Raw genomic sequence first — 22994 nt, 5'->3', positions numbered from 1 at the left:
GGGTGCGACGTTGAGACAAGACTTCCCAACCAGTTTCGAAGTAAAGAGACGCTCTACTAGCAAAAGATGGCAGGCCGGTGACAATACGCGCCGCTTCTAACTGGAGTTTTTCAAGTTTATTTGCATCGGCAGTTGTACAACCGTCCCAAACTTCGCAACAGTATTCAAGCAGAGGGAGTATAAAAGTAAGATAAATTCTGTTTAATGTCTTGCGATTTAAAGTATATTTTAACTTGCGGAGAATTCCTATTTGTTTCGTAACAGTTTTACAAATGTTATCAATATGGTGAGTCCATTTACAGTTAGCATCTAGGAAAATGCCTAGATGTTTATGATGTTCGATAAAATCAATATTAACATTATTAAAAATGAGATTGACATCAAGCTCAGCATTGGTATTTGAAATTAGTAGCGCTTCAGTTTTATTAGGATTAAATTTAACAAGCCAATTTTCTGCCCAGTTATGAATTTTTTCAAGATCTCGGTTAGTAGTAGTTTCTAGTTCAATTGCGGAAGGAGAAGAGACGGATAGGGAAGTATCATCAGCAAAAAGACGGGAAGGGCTGACAAGGTTATCAGTTATATCGTTGATATACAAGAGAAAAAGAAGCGGACCTAAGACAGAGCCCTGGGGTACACCAGCATTAGTTGTTTTAGTATGAGAAGTAACATTGTGGATGAAGACTTGTTGATGGCGATTCTGTACATAATCGGATAGCCAGTCTAAAAGATTTCCATTTATTCCATAGCTTTTTAATTTGTGTACAAGACCTGCATGCCAAACCCGATCAAAAGCTTTGGAAATGTCGCAAAAAACAAGACAGGTATGATGACGGTTTTCTAGATTTATGCATACATTATGATAAATTTCAATTAGTTGATGTACTGTTGAGTGACCTGGCTGAAATCCAGATTGGTATTTATATAACAATGAATTTTCTAATAAATAATTATGCAGAAATTTTGTAATAACTTTTTCAAAAACTTTCCCTACAGTGCTTAATAAAGCTATTGGTCTATAATTACTGGGGCATTGTTTATCGCCTTTCTTAAAAATGGGCATGACTAAAGCTTTTTTCCAGGAATTGGGATAAATTCCTTGATCAAGAGACTTTCTGAATATAAGAAATAGCGGAAATGAAACATAAAGAGCTGTGTTTTTAAGCATTTGGTGACTAATTTTATCATATCCAACAGCTTTACCTAATTTTAGAGACTTAAGGATGTCAACAATATCAGCTTGTGTAAAAAATATATTATCTATACGACTTTGGGTTCTCATATCAACTTGTGGTAAAGGTACACCTGAGTCGTCTATAGTAGAGATAGACACAAAATAGTCATTTAAAATATTAGCTTTTCGCTCATCATCTACTGCAGTAGAATTAGTAATAGGGTCTTTTAGAGGAGGTATAATGTAAGATACATCTTACATTATACCATGTCCATTGTATTTTACACTAACATTTTTTCCTGAACAGAAACATTTTCTGAAATGCTTCGAATTTCAAGAAAATGTTGTCGTTGATGGTACAAGAAATGGGTAATATGTAAAAAAGACTATTTAATCCTGTTATCATTTCCGATACCTTTAAATAAAAAGCAGCATAAAGCCAGTTCTACCAATATAACTATGGTTTGGTAGTCAGGACACACCTTTATGTAATGATCGTCATCTAGCTGATCGTCACGTGATAGAGATTAGGTGTGATGATACTGATATCAGTCGGTAGATGATTATCCAAAGGTAGACGTGTTTTCTAGGATCAGACAGATAAGGTAGTTGGGGTTACAATACATTTACTTTACTATGTAAGATATTCGCTTTATTAGTTTGTCAGCTGGAAAAGGTAAATTAGTTATGTCGACAAACCTTGGGTGACATCAGAGGTACTTAGAAATAGTACATTAAGGAACAGATGCCAAAATAAAGCCATAACAAGTCGGCTAGCACAGGTCAGAGAACAATTTAAAAGGCCGAGAGAGTCAGCAAGCACAGGTCAGAGAACAATTTAAAAGGCCGAGAAATAATGACAATACAAGCTACTTTATGTGTATGGAACAATGTACCAGAAAGCATAATATATTTCCTCTTCAGTGAAATGTATATGCAGAGACGAATATATTACGTCTCTAGTATAAGGATCAATTTCAAGAAAAAAATAATAAATGAAATGCGTATGCAAACCACAATCAGTGTAACTGCATCACTCGACAGAGGAAAGTCAGAAACGAGGGAATAATGCTGGACCATGCTATATTATATATCTGATCAGGTGGTATTGATAAATTACTCATCTTTATTTAATATGTCACATACAAAGCTACGATACATTTGTAGCGCGTTAAAAAATATTCTGTTTAGAGTTAATTCTGTTTGAAATGGTTGTGAAGAAAAAACAAATCGTAATGCGTTTAACTATTAAATAGAAATGAAATGTTCAATAATCTAAGACAGTAGACTACAACCAACTTAGAAGCAATACATTTGGTAGCAAGTTTCGGAGTAAGAGGCAAATTATTTTTCTCTTAAATATTTCATGCTTACATACCGTAACAATTTTAACAATGAAAAAAAAAGCTAAAACAATATTTAATATGAATGAGCAGACCCCTCCCCAACTCTCTTTCTATATAAAATATCCTTTCTTAAATAAAGATTCGGTAAAAGGTATTGACCTTTCTCATGTATTTAGTTGAACCAGCAGTATACACTTTCATTATTTCTGGTATCGTTGTTAAGGAGATTATTGTCAAAACGTGCGCACGATCCTATCGCTGTACAACTCTCAGTTCTGAGTAAAGGGAGACAACCCCCACTACGTGTATAGTAAACTCTCAGTTCTCAGTAATGGGAGACAACCCCCACTACGTGTATGTAGTTAACGCGTCAGTATTTTCCCGTCAATAAAATCGAGAAAAAAACGCTGTTCATAATTTATCTAGCATCAGCGACTTTATTCTATGACGGCTCTAAATTTCGACTTTGTGAACATGTTCTGTGAGTAGCCGGGAAAAAATAGCCGGTATAATATTCACAACAAGCGCTTTTTAAATAAACTAAGAAAAAGAAGGAAAGCTATAATATAATGGAACGTTATTGACTAACAGAAACTCAAGAAAAAACAAACACTTCAATGCCATCAAAACCGTCTAGCTTTATAGTCTAGGAATACGGTACCTAAACATACAAACATTTAACATATAATAACATAATTGCAATGAATTTCAAATGATTTATTTACAGTTTTCCTTACAACGCACTCGTCTTTCACCAAGGCGGCCGGGGTTCGATTCCTCTATCGGACGTGAAAAGGTGTTCGGTCACCTGCCCGACTACGTGTGTTTTTCCAGGTATTCTGGTTTCCTCCAACATTAAGACCCCATGCGCGCTTCCAACCGGATCAACAACAGCGATAAGTATAAATTAGAAAACTTTGTAAAATAAATAAAGTTTAAACGCTTTACAAATTAACCCTATTGAAAGTCCTGGATAGTGATTGGAAAATTCATTTTAAAACGTATCTTTATATTTTTTTAATTCATTGTTTATTGCCTCCGGGCCATCATCACTCTGACTATCTGTGAAGCTGTAGATCAAAGATTTTTTGATTTTTTAGTTTTGAGGAATCAGATTATGCTGAAGATAGCATGATGTAGATGGTATCCAGCCATATAAAATTAGCCAGAATTTCCAGACAGTGAGTTTAACTGAAACCAAACTGACGACTCTGAATGGGGTAACATAGACTGGTAGCTTTGCATGTCCTAATGTTGAGCACTTTTGAGATTTTTTTGCTCGAATGAACGAGTTTGAGGGAAATTAAACAGAAATAGTCTCAATGTTGTCGATCAAAGATATTTTAGCTGGAAAGTCAGTTTGCAATTAGTTTCTTTACTCTACACAGAGACGTATATACTTTATATGTCTCTGCTCTACAGTAAAAACTTGTCCAATCATGTCGTCATTGAACAGCACAACTTCGTGATCAGTTTCTGTGCCGGAATATTTATCTTGCAAAGTAATATACTGTGGTACCTCTACGGTCCAAAAATACGGAAATATATCAGTGAAAATGTGAAAAGTGTCAGCTGTTTTTAAATGTCAATATTTTTAGTAATGACAAATCGAAGACATTGTGTCTTTCCACGGAATTATATTGCTTTCTTATGTTAGGTCGACAATTCAAATAAACAGCAAAATATCGACAGTCACACATTTAATTGTATACAATACAGTACCACGGACTTACATAAACTAATTTCTCAAAAATATAATTGAATTATGAGATTCAAACATTTTTATTTCTCCCTATACATGCAGCATAAACAAGTTATAATTAACAACTTGGTTAAATAATGAAAATCATCTCGTTCCAATCCCGTAGCATATATACTTAGGTGTAAAATGTGTACAGGTAAATAACACTGGTGTCTTCTCACCTAGCCAACATTTGGAAAATACCCAGTGTCACCTGAGTTTGACTATAGCGATTACCTGTAATTAAGGCTATTGTTCTGCACTCAACACTAGTCTCACCTGGCCAACATGAAAATGTTACCGGTAGGTAACAAAAATACCAAATGTTGGCTAGGTGAGAAGACACCCCTGAAGTTAGTATGCATATTTCATTTGGTGTAGATGAAAATTAACAACAATGTCCTCAGGCGAGATAACGAGGCTATGTATAAGCAGAGACTTAAAATTTAATATATGAATTCATGTACATGTACCTAATGTTACACATTTCCATGTGTCTGAGTGTTGGAAAATAAAATCTGTTAAAAAAATCTGGTATAAGATCAATTTCAAGAAGAAGAAAAAATGAAATGCGTAAGTGCTGTCACAGAGTCACATTATATGCAAACCACAAACAGTATAACTGCATCACTCGACAGAGGAAAGTCAGAAACGAGGGAATAATGCTGGACCATGCTATGCACATTATATATCTGATCAGGTGGTTCATTGATAATTTACTAATCTTTGTGAGACTTGAACGGACAGGTTCTCCCACTGCAATATTTATTCTTAGAAGTGGCGTGTATATTTATCATGTGCTAAATTCCTTGGATTGCATAAAGAATAAAAACGTTTCAAGTTTTATGACTGGGAGTTATAAAGACAACACGGGTTGCTGCTCCTTTTGAGTATTAATTATTGTCAATTCCGATCGTATATCTACATATTGCGCGCCTACGTTAATTTGACTCAATCTTTAATCAACTGTTTTGAGTTGTATAAAGGTGTTCATCAAATTTTTTTAGTCACTGGATTGTCCAATTATGTAAAAAAAAAAAAAAAACATATTCATATAGTTTTTCACCGTTTGCCTCCTGACTTCATGCAGAACTGAAGAAACTAATTTCTTCATTAAAATTGTAAAAAGAGAATCATTTATATGTATGTAGTCTTTAAATATTATCTACACAAGTAAGTGACGACGGAATATATCATATAAGTAGCTAAAAAGCTCACATATCGAACGCACGGTCGAAGCTTCCCAGTATATTCCTAACGGGCTGTTTTGACAGCGTTGCACTTGTGACGTCACAGATGTGGGCTACCCATATCGAGGCGATCGCCGCTGAGCCAAAGGTGTGTTTTTCAAATAAATCACAATATCTCGTAGCTTGATATAGCAAAACGTTTAGGGTACACTTTAATGTGAACGACTCCCGAATAGTATAAACGTTCAGGGTACACTCTAATGTGGACTTTTGGTCTAAGCCTGCCAATATCTGTCTATGATAGTGTATATATATGCTGAAATAAATGTATTTGTACATGTACTTGTATGTGTGTGTAAGTGTGTGTGTGAGATGTTTCCTTCATGAGTTACTTCCCCTTAGCCTTGTGTTATTATGAATTATTTTGTGTTATTTTTTTCATTTGCAACATGTCTAAAATATTATGTCTCCTTGTTTATTCAACTTTGGCCATTTGACGGAGAGAATTTATATAGGCTTTGCCTGTTATTCAATCCAATTGATTATGACATCTTGTCAATAAAATTTGATGAAATGAAAAATGAATGTGAACGACTCCCGAATGGTATAAACGTTCAGGGTACACTTTAATGTGAACGACTCCCGAATAGTATAAACGTTCAGGGTACACTTTTATGTGAATGACTCCCAAATAGTATAAAGTGCAGGGTACACTTTAATGTGAACCACTCCCGAATAGTATAAACGTTCAGGGTACACTTTAATGGGAACGACACCCGAATAGTATAAACGTTCAGGGTACACTTTAATGTGAATGACTCCCAAATAGTATAAAGTTCAGGGTACACTTTAATGTGAACGACTCCCGAATAGTATAAACGGTCAGGGTACACTTTAATGTGAACGAATCCCGAATAGTATAAACGTTCAGGGTACACTTTAATGTGAACGACACCCGAATAGTATAAACGTTCAGGGGAGATAATCCATGCGTTATTAAAGGATTCACAACCATGTGAAACGCGTGGGGAAAGAAACAATGACCAGTAATACCCACAGTTAGAAATCAGGTTTTTGTCCATTTTGTCCATGATTTTCCGTTCACCCTTTCTTCTGGGATTGGCGATAGAAGATATCGTTCTGGACCCTAGTGACGACAGGAATTATTTTGGAAGAGAAATATCATAAATATACAAACTGTACTTTACTAAGAAGTGTATTCAAGGCACGACAGATATTTTAATAATATTTCGACATACAGTTCCTTTATATGGAATATGAGAAAACCGGCCCGATTTAAATGATTTAATCGATATAGAAACGATTTTATTTAACCAAATCAAGTGGACCGGAGATAATTCAATACTTTTAACAACCGGTTTATTCCGTCTCCAAAAAAATAAATTACGTATCAGCTGTTTAAACTCGGATATATTTATACACAACTCAAACTATCCGGTCAGACGAGGTTCCACTGTACACACAACTATCTGGTCAGACTAGGTTCCACTGTACACACAACTCAAACAATCCGGTCAGACGAGGTTCACTGTACACACAACTCAAACTATCCGGTCAGACGAGGTTCCACTGTAGACACAAATCGAATCTGACGAGGATCCAATAGTCAGGAGTGTGAATATGTTTGTTACCAGGGTAATGAAGACGGGTGCCTAGGGATTCACCGGCAAAAGGATAGGGTAGGTTTGAGCCTAAGGGTAGGATATGATATCTATATACTGATGCACCTACAAAATGTCCCTAGCATCGTATTGTCGTCTTCGAAATCTAACAGTTTCGTTTACGATACACATACATTTGGTATCGACTAGACTTTATAGGAGTTACCTCCCTTTGTACTGAATTTGAAGTACGTGTATCTCGTTATAAACAATGATCAGTATGTCGTTATAATGAGTTAGAACCATTCAGTATGTCGTTATAATGAGTTAGAATAATTCAGTATGTCGTTATAATGAGTAAGAATCATTCAGTATTTCGTTATAACGAGTTAGAACCATTCAGTATCTCGTTATAACGAGTTAGCACCACTCAGTATTGTTATACCGATTTAGAACCACTCAATATATCGTTATACTGAGTTAGAACCTTTCAGTATTTCGTTATACTGAGTTAGATCTACTCAATATATCGTTAGAAGCGAATACTACTTCGGCGTCACCTGAATCACGTAAGGTGGAGCTATCAACGATTTCCTGGTCTCACTGCGCGTGCTTCTAGCCTTGCGATTGTTGTTTTTAGTCATCAATCAAATTGCAAAACTAAAGCTTGCCATTGACAATTTAACTCATTCATATGGAAATTTGATTTCTGAAAGAGAACGCATGTTGAACGTTTGACTTTAAAATCGTTTCAAGAGAAAAGGGATTGTATTCACGTTTTCTATTACAAACCAAAGTCTTAATCCTAACGAGATGTACGTAACGAACACACTGAAAATTAATTATTTTTCTGCAGTGCAATTTGAAGGCCGACATACCAGACACACATAGGTCAAACATCAATACTGTATGCTTTACAGAACTTCAGACATTTTTTAAGCCTACCATATTATTTATCGATGGACCGGAAGCTGAAGATCAGACATTTTGAACAACTATTTGTTTGACCAGAGCAGGCCTTCTAACCCGAAGTTGAAGAAAAAAACACGTATTTATAAAAAAAAAAAAAAAAAAAAAAAAATCATCACCGGCAGGGAATGTAGAAACAGTAAATTATCTTTATCATATTATACTTTTTACTTGTTAAAGTATCTAGCAAACAAACAACTTCCACGTGCATTACGCGCACCTTTTCCCTATTACAAAATGACGACGAAAACACATTTCCTTAGTGTAAAACGACAGAGTAGAATCCGTTTACACATAGCAACAGTTTTAAGAAAACTACACCAGACATATATCTGTCAAAATGTTTAAGTCTGATGACAGGTTCAGAGGGCTACATAACTACTGGATAAAATCATCGATATTTCTCCATTGATTTCCGTTTAATATTAATGAAAGGATTCCTTTACGTTCTTCCAGACAGGCATCGGTATCTATACTTACCACTGATCATTAGTGCTTTAATCATATACGGTTTGTACCCTAGATCTGATCAAGTTTGCTAGCTGGGAAGACAGATGGTCCGGCCCCGAGGCCACCCTAGATCTGATCAAGTTTGCTAGCTGGGGAGACAGATGGTCCGGCCCCGAGGCCACCCTAGATCTGACCAAGTTTGCAAGCTGGGGAGATAGATGGTCCGGCCTCGGGGCCACCCTAGATCTGATCAAGTTTGCTAGCTGGGGAGACAGATGGTCCAGCCCCGAGGACACCCTAGATCTGATCAAGTTTGCTAGCTGGGAACACAGATGGTCCCGCCCCGAGGCCAGCCTAGATCTGATCAAGTTTGCTAGCTGGGGAGACAGATGGTCCGGCCTCGGGGCCACCCTAGATCTGATCAAGTGTGCTAGCTGGGGAGACAGATGGTTCGGCCCCGAAGCCACCCTAAATCTGATCAAGTTTGCTAGCTGGAGAGACAGATGGTCCGGCCTCAGGGCCACCCTAGATCTGATCAAGTGTGCTAGCTGGGGAGACAGATGGTTCGGCCCCGAAGCCACCCTAAATCTGATCAAGTTTGCTAGCTGGAGAGACAGATGGTCCGGCCCCAGGGCCACCCTAGATCTGATCAAGTGTGCTAGCTGGGGAGACAGATGGTCCGGCCCCGAGGCCAATCTCCGATGTATATTTTTTAACCGATACCAGTGTGACCATAAACGATTTCAAAAACAAATTACACACCTGAAGTCAAGAAAATATCGCCTATCACTTATCTAAATCGCTCCGCCGAGCCACACCACACCAGTCTCTGTCAGGTGTTAATGACCAGGTAAGGAGGGGACTGATGTGTTTGTTTAAATCTTCAATCTACGCGACCTATCTATTTCATTCACACCATCGGCAAGGCAGACCCTCCGTATATATCGTAAAGATCTTTCATTTCAAACTAGATATTTGATATGAGATGTCTGCTGCAGACAGCTATGAAAATGCCAGGCGTTTTGTGGTGAACAAATATGTATCTGACAGGCTTTTGAAGCCAATTGTTAAATGGCTGGTTTAGAGTTTTGCCTGTTCCGTGTACAACAGCGTACCATGAATAAGTGATGTATTATAAGACATTGAAGGTCAAAAGGACAGAAGTATACAAAAGGTGCTACGGTCGGTCGACATATAAGGAAAGTAGGTTTTCTCGATGCGCGCGCAATGTGTTTTTGTAACAAACAAAAACTAGCAATGCCTTGAATGCACTTTCGACCGAAGAACGGTACAATATTTATTAGTGCTACCTACCGACGAAATCCTTTCTGTGTCAGGTACTGATTAGGCCATCAATTCTACCATGTCAGTGATATCACGACGTTTTTCATTGGTGAACGGGACAAAGAACGTGCACCACTAATACATGCACGCACAACATTAACACTCACCAAAATGTGCCCCGACATCTTCGTTACTCGTACAAGCGGTATAGACAGGCACACTTGTATTTAGACACAGCAGGCACGGTAGCGACAGTATATAGAGGGGGGAGGTGACCTGAAGTAACCACAGGATGTAGAGGGGAGAGATGTCATAGGGAAGTTATAATTTGACTATACAACTATATATCACTCCGCAAGGTGCGATGAGGTCTTAAACAGTCCCGCACAGGTCATAGCTGCTTTGAACTAAGTTCCCTCGGTCGTTAGTAGGGAAAGCCACTCCCTGCTGATTGTGTTTATTTAGGGAATATCATTTCTTGACATTGATAAAGATGTCTGTATAACCAATATGAACGGCACAATGTTGTATGGAATACTGCAGAAGAATTCAGCACGACTTACTGAACGAAATTATCTCATTGCGCAGAAGCGTGTTCTCCCACGATAAAACAGCGACATTGTCCTTGACTATTGATAATTATACAGTCTAACGGAAACATAATCCTGTAGTAAAGTTCATCATTATTGACCTTTATTTTTTGTTACCTTAAACCAACCCGAAACCACAATTACGAACAAGGAAACTTTTAATGAATAGTTTATAGGGTTCAAGTGAAAACGGATAGAGGTGGAGGAGAGGGACGGGGCGGACATTTTTGGAGAATCTAACCTTTAGATAAAAACACTTTATGAAACAACAAACAAACGCAGATGGGAAGGTTAATGGTTAGGGAAACAAGGCAAGTATGATTCAAAAGTGATAATACACCGGAATGCTTTCAACAAATTCTTCCGCTTTTCTGTATCACTATAAAACACATGTTTTTCAAGTGTACTTTACATAATGTATTGTTCATGTGATGACCTGATGTGTATATTTTTGTTGTATGTCGAAAACAGAAATGATACTGTGTAAAGAGAATACATTTCGCATGAATACGCAAGAAAACTGTTTTTGACGGTGTCAAGTATTTTAACACCTACCAAAATTGCAGGGAGATAGTTAAAAAATAAACTTAATTTATTTTGCAACAATTATAAAACTTTTTATTTCAACTTCTATTAATCACTCTTCTTGGCCAGGATGTTAGTGCGTGAGGAGGGGGTTCTTAGTGTGGGAGGAAACCGGAGTACCTGGAGAAAACCCACGTAGTCGGGCAGGTGACCGTTAACCTTTTCACGTCCGATCAGGTAATCGAACCCCGGCCGCCTTGGTGAAAGGCAAGTGCGCTATCCACTGCACCACCCGACCACCCAAAGGAGATAAATAATGACTTCAGATCTCGCGACCCCGCGACCCCGCGACCCTGCCACTCATGCCACATTTGTCATCATTGAAGAGATAGTTTTACCTAGTGTTGATCTTATCCCCTAAAACATCTAACTAAACCACCTTTACACGTCAGCGGATACACACATGCTGTGGGTTAATCCATAGCCCCCGTGGCTGTGAGATAATGATCACATATATCGTTTTTCGAGAGGTCAATTAAAGGGGATGACGCGGGTGAACTCCCTCCCAAAAAAGCACATGGTAGTTATTGTCTAACAAATCTATTGTATTGCACGCTACTGACAACTGGGAAAGCGATATATAGCAAAGTAGATTCAGTTGTTGTGTTTACCGACTTCAAATTCCTTTTCCATGTGTGTGGATATTGGTGTTTAATATATCATATTCGATACCAGTTTTAGGCCAAGTTGAATAATTAATTCTATTTGATACCAGTTCTAGGCAAGGTTGAAAAATTAATTATATTTGATACCAGTTCTAGGCTAGGTTGAATAATTTTGTTATAGTAATACGAGCAATTTTCAGACCATGAAATGAAACGTTCTGTATGACACATGTGCAATACGGAATGTTGTATTTACCTACTAGCCGGAACTACATTTTATGGGAATCCCCTTGTCATGGCGAACTGAAAAGTTCCCGGTATTTGCACACAAAAAAATAATGTATCGATCTCTACTAAATACGGAAGGTATTATGTGATAAAAGCAACACCACACACTTGTGTTTTTCTAACGAATCAAAATCTAAATGCTGAACAGTAATAGTACGTGTTATTGTTTTTTCTATGAGATGAACAGATTTCAAAAATGGTAAATATAAGTATTGAACAGATTTTAGTTCAATGCTTAATGATTGGCCATTTACTGATGTACCGTATTGGAAAAAAACCCATTTTGTTCAGTTGAAAGACTAATACATACACAGGATACCACAACTGTCACCATACAGCTATGTTGTCCTTCTATGACATCAGCCACCACTGACATGGATGTTAAAGCAGTACTTGATATAATACACTCTTTACTTTCTAACTTTTTCCGAGAAATGTGATTTATGATTTCCATATAGGTAATGAAGACTGGTTGATATAAAGTGAACACACTGACTTGATCTCAAGAATTTTCTCCAGATCTGCCAACAGGATTATCATAAACGTTCACGATAGTAAAGAGAGAAAAAACATGTCTACCTTAATTTTGACTGTAAGTGATTTCGAAGACTTGCTGGGCTCCAACGTACCTATAACACAGTTGTATATCTGAGTTTACGAGGATATTTTCATTCATGGACAAAAAATAAAAATCTGGTTAAAGATTGGCAGTGTTTATACCTGATCAGACAACCCTAACCTAGAGTCTTGTTGACATCCACGTTTACTCTTGTTTTCACACAATTGTTGCCTCTATCCCTGTTAATATCAAACATCCATTATTGTTTACAATGTCTAGTAAGTAAACACCTATTGAATATCATTCTATTTCTGTTTATATATTCTTCCGTTCTAAAGAAAGTTTCAAATTCCTTTCTGAATATGACAGTCGATGGTAATAGCACTTCACTCGAGTAGTAACGTTACCGCAGGCTTGCGTGTTTAAATTAATTTTGTTTCAAAACTAGGTTATACCAATTTAGATTTCCACTTGTTTTGGCTCCTAAAATCATCGATGATTCCTAGAAGGACGAAACAGCTATATGATGCAGTGTAGTTTATTTCTGGCTAACTGTATCTTTTACCAAATATAAAACATGAAATTGAATGTGTGTGTCTTTATAGGAGGGCAGTGGGGGACTACACTAAGGACGCTGATCCGTGGACCATCTGAGGATCTGTCCGATCTTCGAGCGTGACCTGGACGGGCCTAGGACAAGCGACAACTTCCCCCTCACGTCGGCCGCCACACAGACTAACGTCAGTAAAAGGCAGACGATAAACCCATTAACCAACCAACCAACCAACCAACCAACCAATGTGTGTCTTGTTTAAGTAGTTAGCATTGAAAACGTTAATCAGTCGGACCCTTGTATTGATCTCCCCGACGTGGCAATGGTGTATGTTTACGAGTTATGAATTGTACGTTACACGTGTCTGATACAATGGGTGTCCCTCAGATGTGTCTGATACAATGGCTGTCCCTCAGATGTGTCTGACACATTGGCTGTCCCTCAGATGTGTCTGATACAGTGGGTGTCCCTCAGATGTGTCTGATACAATGGGTGTCCCTCAGATGTGTCTGATACAATGGCTGTCCCTCAGATGTGTCTGATACAATGGGTGTCCCTCAGATGTGTCTGATACAATGGGTGTCCCTCAGATGTGTCTGATACAATGGGTGTCCCTCAGATGTGTCTGATACAATGGGTGTCCCTCAGATGTGTCTGATACAATGGGTGTCCCTCAGATGTGTCTGATACAATGGGTGTCCCTCAGATGTGTCTGATACAATGGGTGTCCCTCAGATGTGTCTGATACAATGGGTGTCCCTCAGATGTGTCTGATACAATGGGTGTCCCTCAGATGTGTCTGATACAATGGGTGTCCCTCAGATGTGTCTGATACAATGGGTGTCCCTCAGATGTGTCTGATACAATGGGTGTCCCTCAGATGTGTCTGATACAATGGGTGTCCCTCAGATGTGTCTGATACAATGGGTGTCCCTCAGATGTGTCTGATACAATGGGTGTCCCTCAGATGTGTCTGATACAATGGGTGTCCCTCAGATGTGTCTGATACAATGGGTGTCCCTCAGATGTGTCTGATACAATGGGTGTCCCTCAGATGTGTCTGATACAATGGGTGTCCCTCAGATGTGTCTGATACAATGGGTGTCCCTCAGATGTGTCTGATACAATGGGTGTCCCTCAGATGTGTCTGATACAATGGGTGTCCCTCAGATGTGTCTGATACAATGGGTGTCCCTCAGATGTGTCTGATACAATGGGTGTCCCTCAGATGTGTCTGATACAATGGGTGTCCCTCAGATGTGTCTGATACAATGGGTGTCCCTCAGATGTGTCTGATACAATGGGTGTCCCTCAGATGTTTCCTTATCTTTAGCCGAGGGTAAGGAGTCACATAGATAGTGATGATTGTTATACGTTTTATAAAGAATATACACTACACAAGTTTTACAAATAACTTCTGAATTATAAATCAACGGTCTGTTTAGACGTCAAGCTGAACCATAACAAGACGTTCCGACGTACACCCCATATTCTCCAGAGACTTTCTGAAACAATTGTTTTTTTTATAAAAATGGCAAACTATCTTATTACAATGCATCCTCCCAATTATTCAAGTAAATTGCTTATGCAAATCAGCTTCTTTGAAACAGATGCAAACATTTAAAGTGGGGGAACTGAGAACACCCCGTTCAGATCACAGCGATTATACAGTGTAACAGTGTGACGTCTCATTTACATGGTGACTGGGCAGTTTTACGCTGTTTTTATAACATTTTCAAATGAATTAAAGGACACTGCTAGAAATTTAATACTAGCTTGTTTACAGTTGTACACAGAAAATGAATTATTCTGTAAGATGAAAATGACATACTTGGAGCCACAAGAGACAACCCTTTAGGAAGCGCGGGGTAGGGGATTCTGGGTGGGAAATGAAAAGGTCATTTTGTCTGTCCTGGTATTACGAGACGTATTTTTTACTGTGTTTTACATTGATAAAACAATATCAAAAGCTTAAGCAATAAACAAGTCCAAATTATCACAGAAAAGTATACTTTTTTTCTCAAGAGAGAGACAAGTTTAGTAAATATTCTTATATATACACTGTTTGTTTACCAAGTCTAGTTAAATATAGCGTGATTGCTCCAGGTACTGTAAAACAGGTTTTGGCTCAAACTGCAAGAGGCCCGACACAGAACCACCTTACTGTTACACTTTTAACAAAATTGTCATAATTCAAGCATCTGAGGCACACCCACCTGTGCTAAACTTGGAAACTATTCCAAAACGAACAACTGATCTGTTATATACAGTGCACAGTAATTCCGTCCTAGTTAAACAGTAAGAATGTCGCGAAGGCCTGAGGTTAGGAGAGGTCGGATTATTGTTTTTATTCGGACAATTGCAACGTTGTCCCAGAAATAGACGTCCACGCGCAACGTCGAGGCGTCACGAAAGAACGTTACGGCTGGTTTACCTTTTTTTACCGGAACAGTTTTTCAAACGGCGAACAGGGTCATTGGTAACCATGGACGCCGGGTATGGCCGAGAACGGTCAGATGGCAGAGGACGTCGCGGCGAACAATACACAAATGCATGCGTTAAGGAACACGACAATGTGGAGGAGGATCTGTTATTGTGTAGGGAGACATTTCTCAAAGTATCCCCCTTAGTGTTAATCGTAGTCAATCTCACAGCCGTTTATTGTGTAGGGAGACATTTCTCAAAGTATCCCCTTTAGCGTTAATCGTAGTCAATCTCACAGCCGTTACATATTGGGATCAGATCCTTCAGTCCAACGTTGACTATACAAACAGAAAGAAAACAATTTACTTTCTACTTAATTTGGTCGCAATGGAACTGCTTAATGCTGTCTATTTCCTTTTGTCTTTGGCATTCATTAGATTATAAATACCTCTACGTATTTGTGTCTTATTACACTTGTTGATAAGAAGTAGCATGCTCATTGTGCTCCCAATGACGTCGTATGTAATCGACTGACCTGTACGTCAAACTTCTTTGTAACGATCTGCTGTGGATTGACGGACTTGGACCTGTACGTCAATCTACTTTGTAACGATCTGTTGTGGATTGACGGACTTGGACCTGTACGTCAACCACTTTGTAACGATCTGTTGTGGATTGACCGACTTGGACCTGTACGTCAATCTACTTTGTAACGATCTGCTGTGGATTGACCGACTTGGGCCTGTACGTCAATCTACTTTGTAACGATCTGTTGTGGATTGACGGACTTGGACCTGTACGTCAACCACTTTGTAACGATCTGTTGTGGATTGACCGACTTGGACCTGTACGTCAATCTACTTTGTAACGATCTGCTGTGGATTGACCGACTTGGGCCTGTACGTCAATCTACTTTGTAACGATCTGTTGTGGATTGACGGACTTGGACCTGTACGTCAACCACTTTGTAACGATCTGTTGTGGATTGACGGACTTGGACCTGTACGTCATTCTACTTTGTAACGATCTGTTGTGGATTGACGGACTTGGACCTGTACGTCAATCTACTTTGTAACGATCTGCTGTGGATTGACGGACTTGGACCTGTACGTCATTCTACTTTGTAACGATCTGTTGTGGATTGACGGACTTGGACCTGTACGTCAATCTACTTTGTAACGATCTGTTGTGGATTAACGGAGAGCCTCAGACAGCCATCAGTATGTCGTAGCTGTAACAATCCCGTGAAATGCGTATGACTGCCTTTCTCATAACCCGGTGCTGGAGTCCTGTATTCTGACCCGAGGCTCGATTGACTGACAACCAGCCATCATAGCAATAGGAAATAAGCTATCAATATGGTGAGTTGTTGCTGAAGTGTTTTCGTAGAATTCATAACCTGTTTGTCGCCTTAACTGAGATATTAGTAACGTATGTGCGTGTATTACGGTTGAATATATAACGTGGGTGAGAAAACAGTGGAAACAATAATTAACGACCACTGCTTGCATCCTTGGTTGATTATTTCCCAACATTTTCGAATTTTCCAACATACTGTACAAACAATTGGTGATCATATCTATTCTACCAAGTCAAAAGAAAAGTATTTGTCTTGTCTACTTCAATGTCCATACGCCTATGGTAAGCATGGTGAACTAGTTCCTTTCACAACAAGCTGCGCGTGCTATCGTATCTGACCCAAGGGGCAGTTATCCTATTTTGTCTATTTTACCAGGATATATTAGGGAAGGGTTTTTCATTTTCAGTCGACCATTGGTCAAAAGATGATAAGTAACTATCACTGACTATCATTGAAATGCTTTCAGTTGACATTAGTATTGCCTATGAATGCCAACTGAAAGCAGTTCAATACTTATAGTTACCAACTTCGGAATCTGTTCATCTCATAAAAATTCCATTACGCTTATTTTTATTCCGCATTTAGTTCAAATAATGTATGTATCGTTTTATGCCTGTTCAATGAATAGAACAGACATCGCACGGGAAGGGTCAGTGGTATCTAACGCAACAATTATGACGTCATAATAATGATGACATCAACAATCGGTCCATGACATTCATAGCCTAAATGAATGACAACTGAATTTGGTAGGGTCATAGAGGGGCAATGTCATACTATCGTATATATTAACCAATGACAAGTGTCGTTACAGAGTCACATGAGATATAAGAATTTGAAAGTGGTTTGTCGATATCCTGGGCTGATGAATTGGGTTCATCTTGGGAGGAATTCAACATAACAAAAAATGTTTACAACTAAATAAAGAGAAGTGTTTGGTTCTGGTTGTATATCATGTCTAACTTAACGTTTTACATCTACCTGTATCCTGTATAAAGTCTGCTTTATATTTCATTCATCAGACACAGACCATAACATTTAAACATGTTGTTACGATACATAAACAATTTCTTTCTACTGTTAAAGCAGCCCCCGTAACAAGCGTGTGAGGGATTTAGATAGAGACACACCACATGTGCGTTCAATAAATCAGTCCTGACCGGTATACGAGATGTCTTCAAAGAATTGCAAACTTCATTGTGGGTGGTTACTAAAGGATGCTTACGTAATTTCGTCATAAATTACTGAAATGACGATACATAATACACCGACCAGGATCCGAAGGCTCGTCCATACCTGACCTTGTTACCCGGCTGTATACTAATCAGTAAGCTGATACATCTGTTTACAATTAAAACACGTGTACAGAGTGTAATAGTAATAAATACCGGGCTCCAAGGTGATCTCTCGTTTTTTCGACTTTGGAATGGGCAATGTTTTACATATTTAACATTATACTCGGATTTCGGTTTAACAATTTGATACACCTTCAATATGTAAACAACTATTTAGATATTACGCTTTCGGCACTCATCAGTACACTCCCCGGCCTGTTTGTTTGAGAGTATTTGAACATTTGACTTTCGGCACTCATCAGTTCCCTCCCCTGCCTGTTTGTTTGGAGACACTTAAATACGAATACCGTTTTAAATATTTGCTTCTTGCTTTTTTTCACAGTATTATATGATTGGAGCGAGTTGATTTGAGTACGAAACCCATGGTTGAGTATGTGAAAGGGTTCATGAATAAGAGCGCAATGTCCTAGCCGGTCGTGTTGTGTATACTTTTCCAGCCATCATGCTTCGTCACTCCTCACTACTAATCCCTGCCAGTTTCGGGCCGGTAGAAACATAGCTTGCTGCTTCCAATGTTTTAAGCGGCACATTAAGAGGTTTTTTTAGACCTCGTGACAACACATAGTGAGTCAAAGTGTTCCCTAAGTGTGACGTCATACTCAGACTACTGAAGAGGCCAAGGGTCACCTGCTGCTGTGTAACGTTACTGTTTGGTTTGACAGCTGTCCTTGGGTAGCTCCACCGTTAACACTGTGTTAGAGATACCGTTACCGAGCAACGCCGGCTGTCGGCAGCACCTTTAATCAGTTGGTAATAGTCAGCTATGGACCTTTCGTGATAAGTGATTTTTGCTAAAAATAATCAGTAAATACATAAATATAAGATCGTCTCCTTTATTAGCTGTGGGACTGCAACTCTGGACAAAAATGCACTTATGTACATGTGCACTAGGGATTTGCGAACAAACGGTACAATTTGGCAGCACAGTGAAGAAATATTTAAAATCATTGTCATTGTAGATGAATTTTATCGGAAGTTCTCTATTTTGCATTTAAATTTGTTTATTACGTAATTCAAATCAAGAATTCGAACACGACTCGTTTGGGGCGTGTGTTTTGATTGGATACGGATCATTATCATACAGAGTAATATTCCACTCGTGTTAAACTCCGCCCAACGCACTTAAGCCACGCCTCGCTTCCAACTGAAATACCATGACAATTCTAGAATGGAGAACAGTTGGTAGTGTCGATCATTGATATAAAAGAAGAAGAATTCCTTGCACGTAGCTTTTTTTACATAGAATTTACACAAAATTAAATTTCACAACATCTCTGTTAAAACGCTCAACTGGTCATGCATACTGACAAGAATCTAGCCAACTTGATAAATGACACATAAAGCCGTCGATGTTTTTTTTTTTTACAAGATTCAGCTAAACTCGGCAATTGGAGCATGCCAACTTTAACGACTATTAACTACTTCGTTGGTGCGTGACTACTATTATAATGTCGACATAATATTAAGTAATATGTGTTACAAAGGGAGATAATTTATTGTTTGTGTTTCAGGTCCTAATCGCCAGTATAGAAAATCAAAACAACGTACTAGACGCTAATGGACCATTGATCTTTGGGATGTCAGTTTGATCCAACATCATAAAGAAAGTATGCTGGTGAGTTTGATTTTAATGAATTTTATGCTACCACTCTCAAAACAAGACGACAGTACCGATACTTCAACGTGATTCTAATGTACCAGAAACTACAACACAAGTTCACCGATCTTTTATGTTCAAATATTATTCTAAAATGTAAATCTCCAGTTTGTAACTGTGAACACACACACGTGTATGAAGGATTCATCACAGAGGAAGGGAAACATGGCCCGACTTTGTTCCGTGTTTGGTTAATTTGATCCTCCAGAAATTTTAATGGTAAACAAGAGGAGCATTTGTGAGCGTTAGTTGATATATGAATCTCATGTTGTATAATCTAGTTGAATGGTGACTCCGATTTCTGTCTGTAATGGTAGTGACATACAATAGCCTGGAGTATCGCATGTCAAATGGGTGCATTTACGGCCGTGTTACCGAACAATATAAAGTTTAACTCTATAGCTCTGAAATGCTATTACATATTTTTTATTATGTTATTCTTGTTTTTTTATGATTTTGTTTGCATTTACCTCTTTGATTACTAAAGGAAAAAGTCACAATTTATTCAAAGATGACAGTACATAAATACGGGCATACAGGTGCTATATGTGATACGAATATACATACATCGGGAGTTTTAGCTTACATCATCACTACGCTCACATCATCACTATGGTGACATCATCACTATGGTGACATCATAACAACGCTCACATCATCACTATGGTGACATCATCACAACGCTCACATCATCACTATGGTAACATCATCACTATGGCAGCATCATTACTATGTTGAAATCATCACTATGGTGACATCATCACTATGGTGACATCATCACTACGCTCACATCATCACTATGGTAACAACATCACTATGGTGACATCATCACTATGGTGACATCATCACTATGCTTACGTCATCACTACGCTCACATCATCACTATGGTGACAACATCACAACGCTCACATCATCACTATGGTGACATCATCACTATGGTGACATCATCACTACGCTCACATCATCACTATGGTAACATCATCGCCACGATGACATCATCACTATGCTTACATCATCACTACGCTCACATCATCACTATGGTAACATCATTACTATGGTGACATCATCACTACACTCACATCATCACTATGGTTACATCATCACTATGGTAACATCATTACCATGGTTACATCATTACTATGGTGACATCATCACTACGCTCACATCATCACTATAGTTACATCATCACTATGGTGACATCATCACTACGCTCACATCATCACAATGGTTACATCATCACTACGCTCACATCATCACTATGGTGACATCATTACCATGGTGACATCATCACTACGCTTACATCATCACTATGGTAACATCCTCACGATGCTGACATTATCGCTATGGTAACATTATCACTTTGGTTACATCATCACTACGCTTACATCATCACTATGCTCAAATCATCACCATAGTCACATCATCACTATGGTTACATCATCACTACGCTTACATCATCACTATGGTTACATCATCACTACGCTCACATCATCATTATGGTGACATCATCACTATGGTTACATCATCACTATGCTTACATCATCACCATGGTCACATCATCACTATGGTTACATCATCACTACGCTCACATCATCACTATGCTTACACCATCACCATGGTGACATTATCACTATGCTTACATCATCACTATGGTCACATCATCACTATGGTCACATCATCACTATGGTAACATCATCACTATGGTCACATGATCACTATGGTTACATCATCACTATGGTCACATCATCACTATGCTTACACCATCACCATGGTGACATCATCACTATGGTCACATGATCACTGTGCACCCCTGCAGGTCTGGAACTAAGAAAAGAATGCAGCTGCTGTTACCGACTACTTATTCCTAAGAGACGACTGATGAGTGAACCCTAGGCAGAATAGCGGATTTGGATTTGTGCCCTTTATTTGGTGACACAAAAGCGACCAAAATAAATCGGCTGCACCTATTGCAATATTTGGTAGCTTTCCACTTCTTTCTACTTCTAACTACATTTTGTTTTCTAGCGCCTTGCTTGGCAATATCTTAATTTTGGATTTACTGTTAAACGTTCACCCAGGTGAGGAAGGTAATGGGTTCTGTCCCCTAGCACGGGACATACAATTTGTACCAAGGTCTTTGAAATGGTTGTTGTTATTCGCTGCTTAACGTTCAACATTTAGGGGAATGACAACAACTGGTTCATCCGTTGTCAATATATTGTGACCGGGCATAATGCTATGATGGGTGCCTTCGGCATGGTATTTCAGTGAGATAACACTATAAAGTCGGCATCAGTTCCGCATTATCCCAAGGAGCCAATTTTACCAACACTGCACAGCAAATATTCATATATGCACGCCTACACCACACACAGTGAGGCACGTCCTTAAATGACCTTCGCTGTTCATAGGCCGTTAACCTCGATACAATCAACCAGCCATCATCAAATTGATGTTTTGACGTTTCTTGTCCGTGATTTACGCTGACAGTTTTATTTAGATTTTGTTTAATAAAAGGTTTTTCATATTTGTGGGACTGGTTGTAATACAGATAAATGTTATATGTATATTTTTTTTTTATATCGTGTCTTGAAACTAACCAGTGTCTCGGTAAAGTGACAGAGAACAATTCATTGACTTCTAACCAGTGTATGGGTAAAGGGACAGAGAACAATTCATTGACTTCTAACCAGTGTCTGGGTAAAGGGGCAAAAACCAATTCATTGACTTCTAACCAGTGTCTGGGTAAAGGGGCAAAAACCAATTCATTGACTTCTAACCAGTGTCTGGGTAAAGGGGCAAAAACCAATTCATTGACTTCTAACCAGTGTCTGGGTAAAGGGTAAGAAATCAATTCATTGACTTCTAACCAGTGTCTGGGTAAAGGGTAAGAAATCAATTCATTGACTTCTAACCAGTGTCTGGGTAAAGGGACAGAGAACAATTCATTAACTTCTAACTAGTGTCTGGGTATAGGGACAGAGAACAATTCATTGTCTTCTAACCCGTGTCTGGGTATAGGGAGAGAAAACAATTCATTGACTTCTAACCAGTGTCTGGGTATAGGGACAGAGAACAATTCATTGACTTCTAACCAGTGTCTGGTATAGGGACAGAGAACAATTCATTAACTTCTAACCAGTGTCTGGGTAACGGGACAGAGAACAATTCATTGACTTCTAACCAGTGTCTGGGTATAGAGACAGAGAACAATTCATTGATTTCTAACCAGTGTCTGGGTA

This window comes from Mizuhopecten yessoensis, unplaced genomic scaffold (assembly GCF_002113885.1).
Source record: "Mizuhopecten yessoensis strain PY_sf001 unplaced genomic scaffold, ASM211388v2 scaffold7529, whole genome shotgun sequence".
NCBI lineage: Eukaryota > Metazoa > Mollusca > Bivalvia > Pectinida > Pectinidae > Mizuhopecten > Mizuhopecten yessoensis.
The sequence above is the reverse complement of the archived record's forward strand: the minus strand, read 5'-3'. Positions refer to the sequence as shown.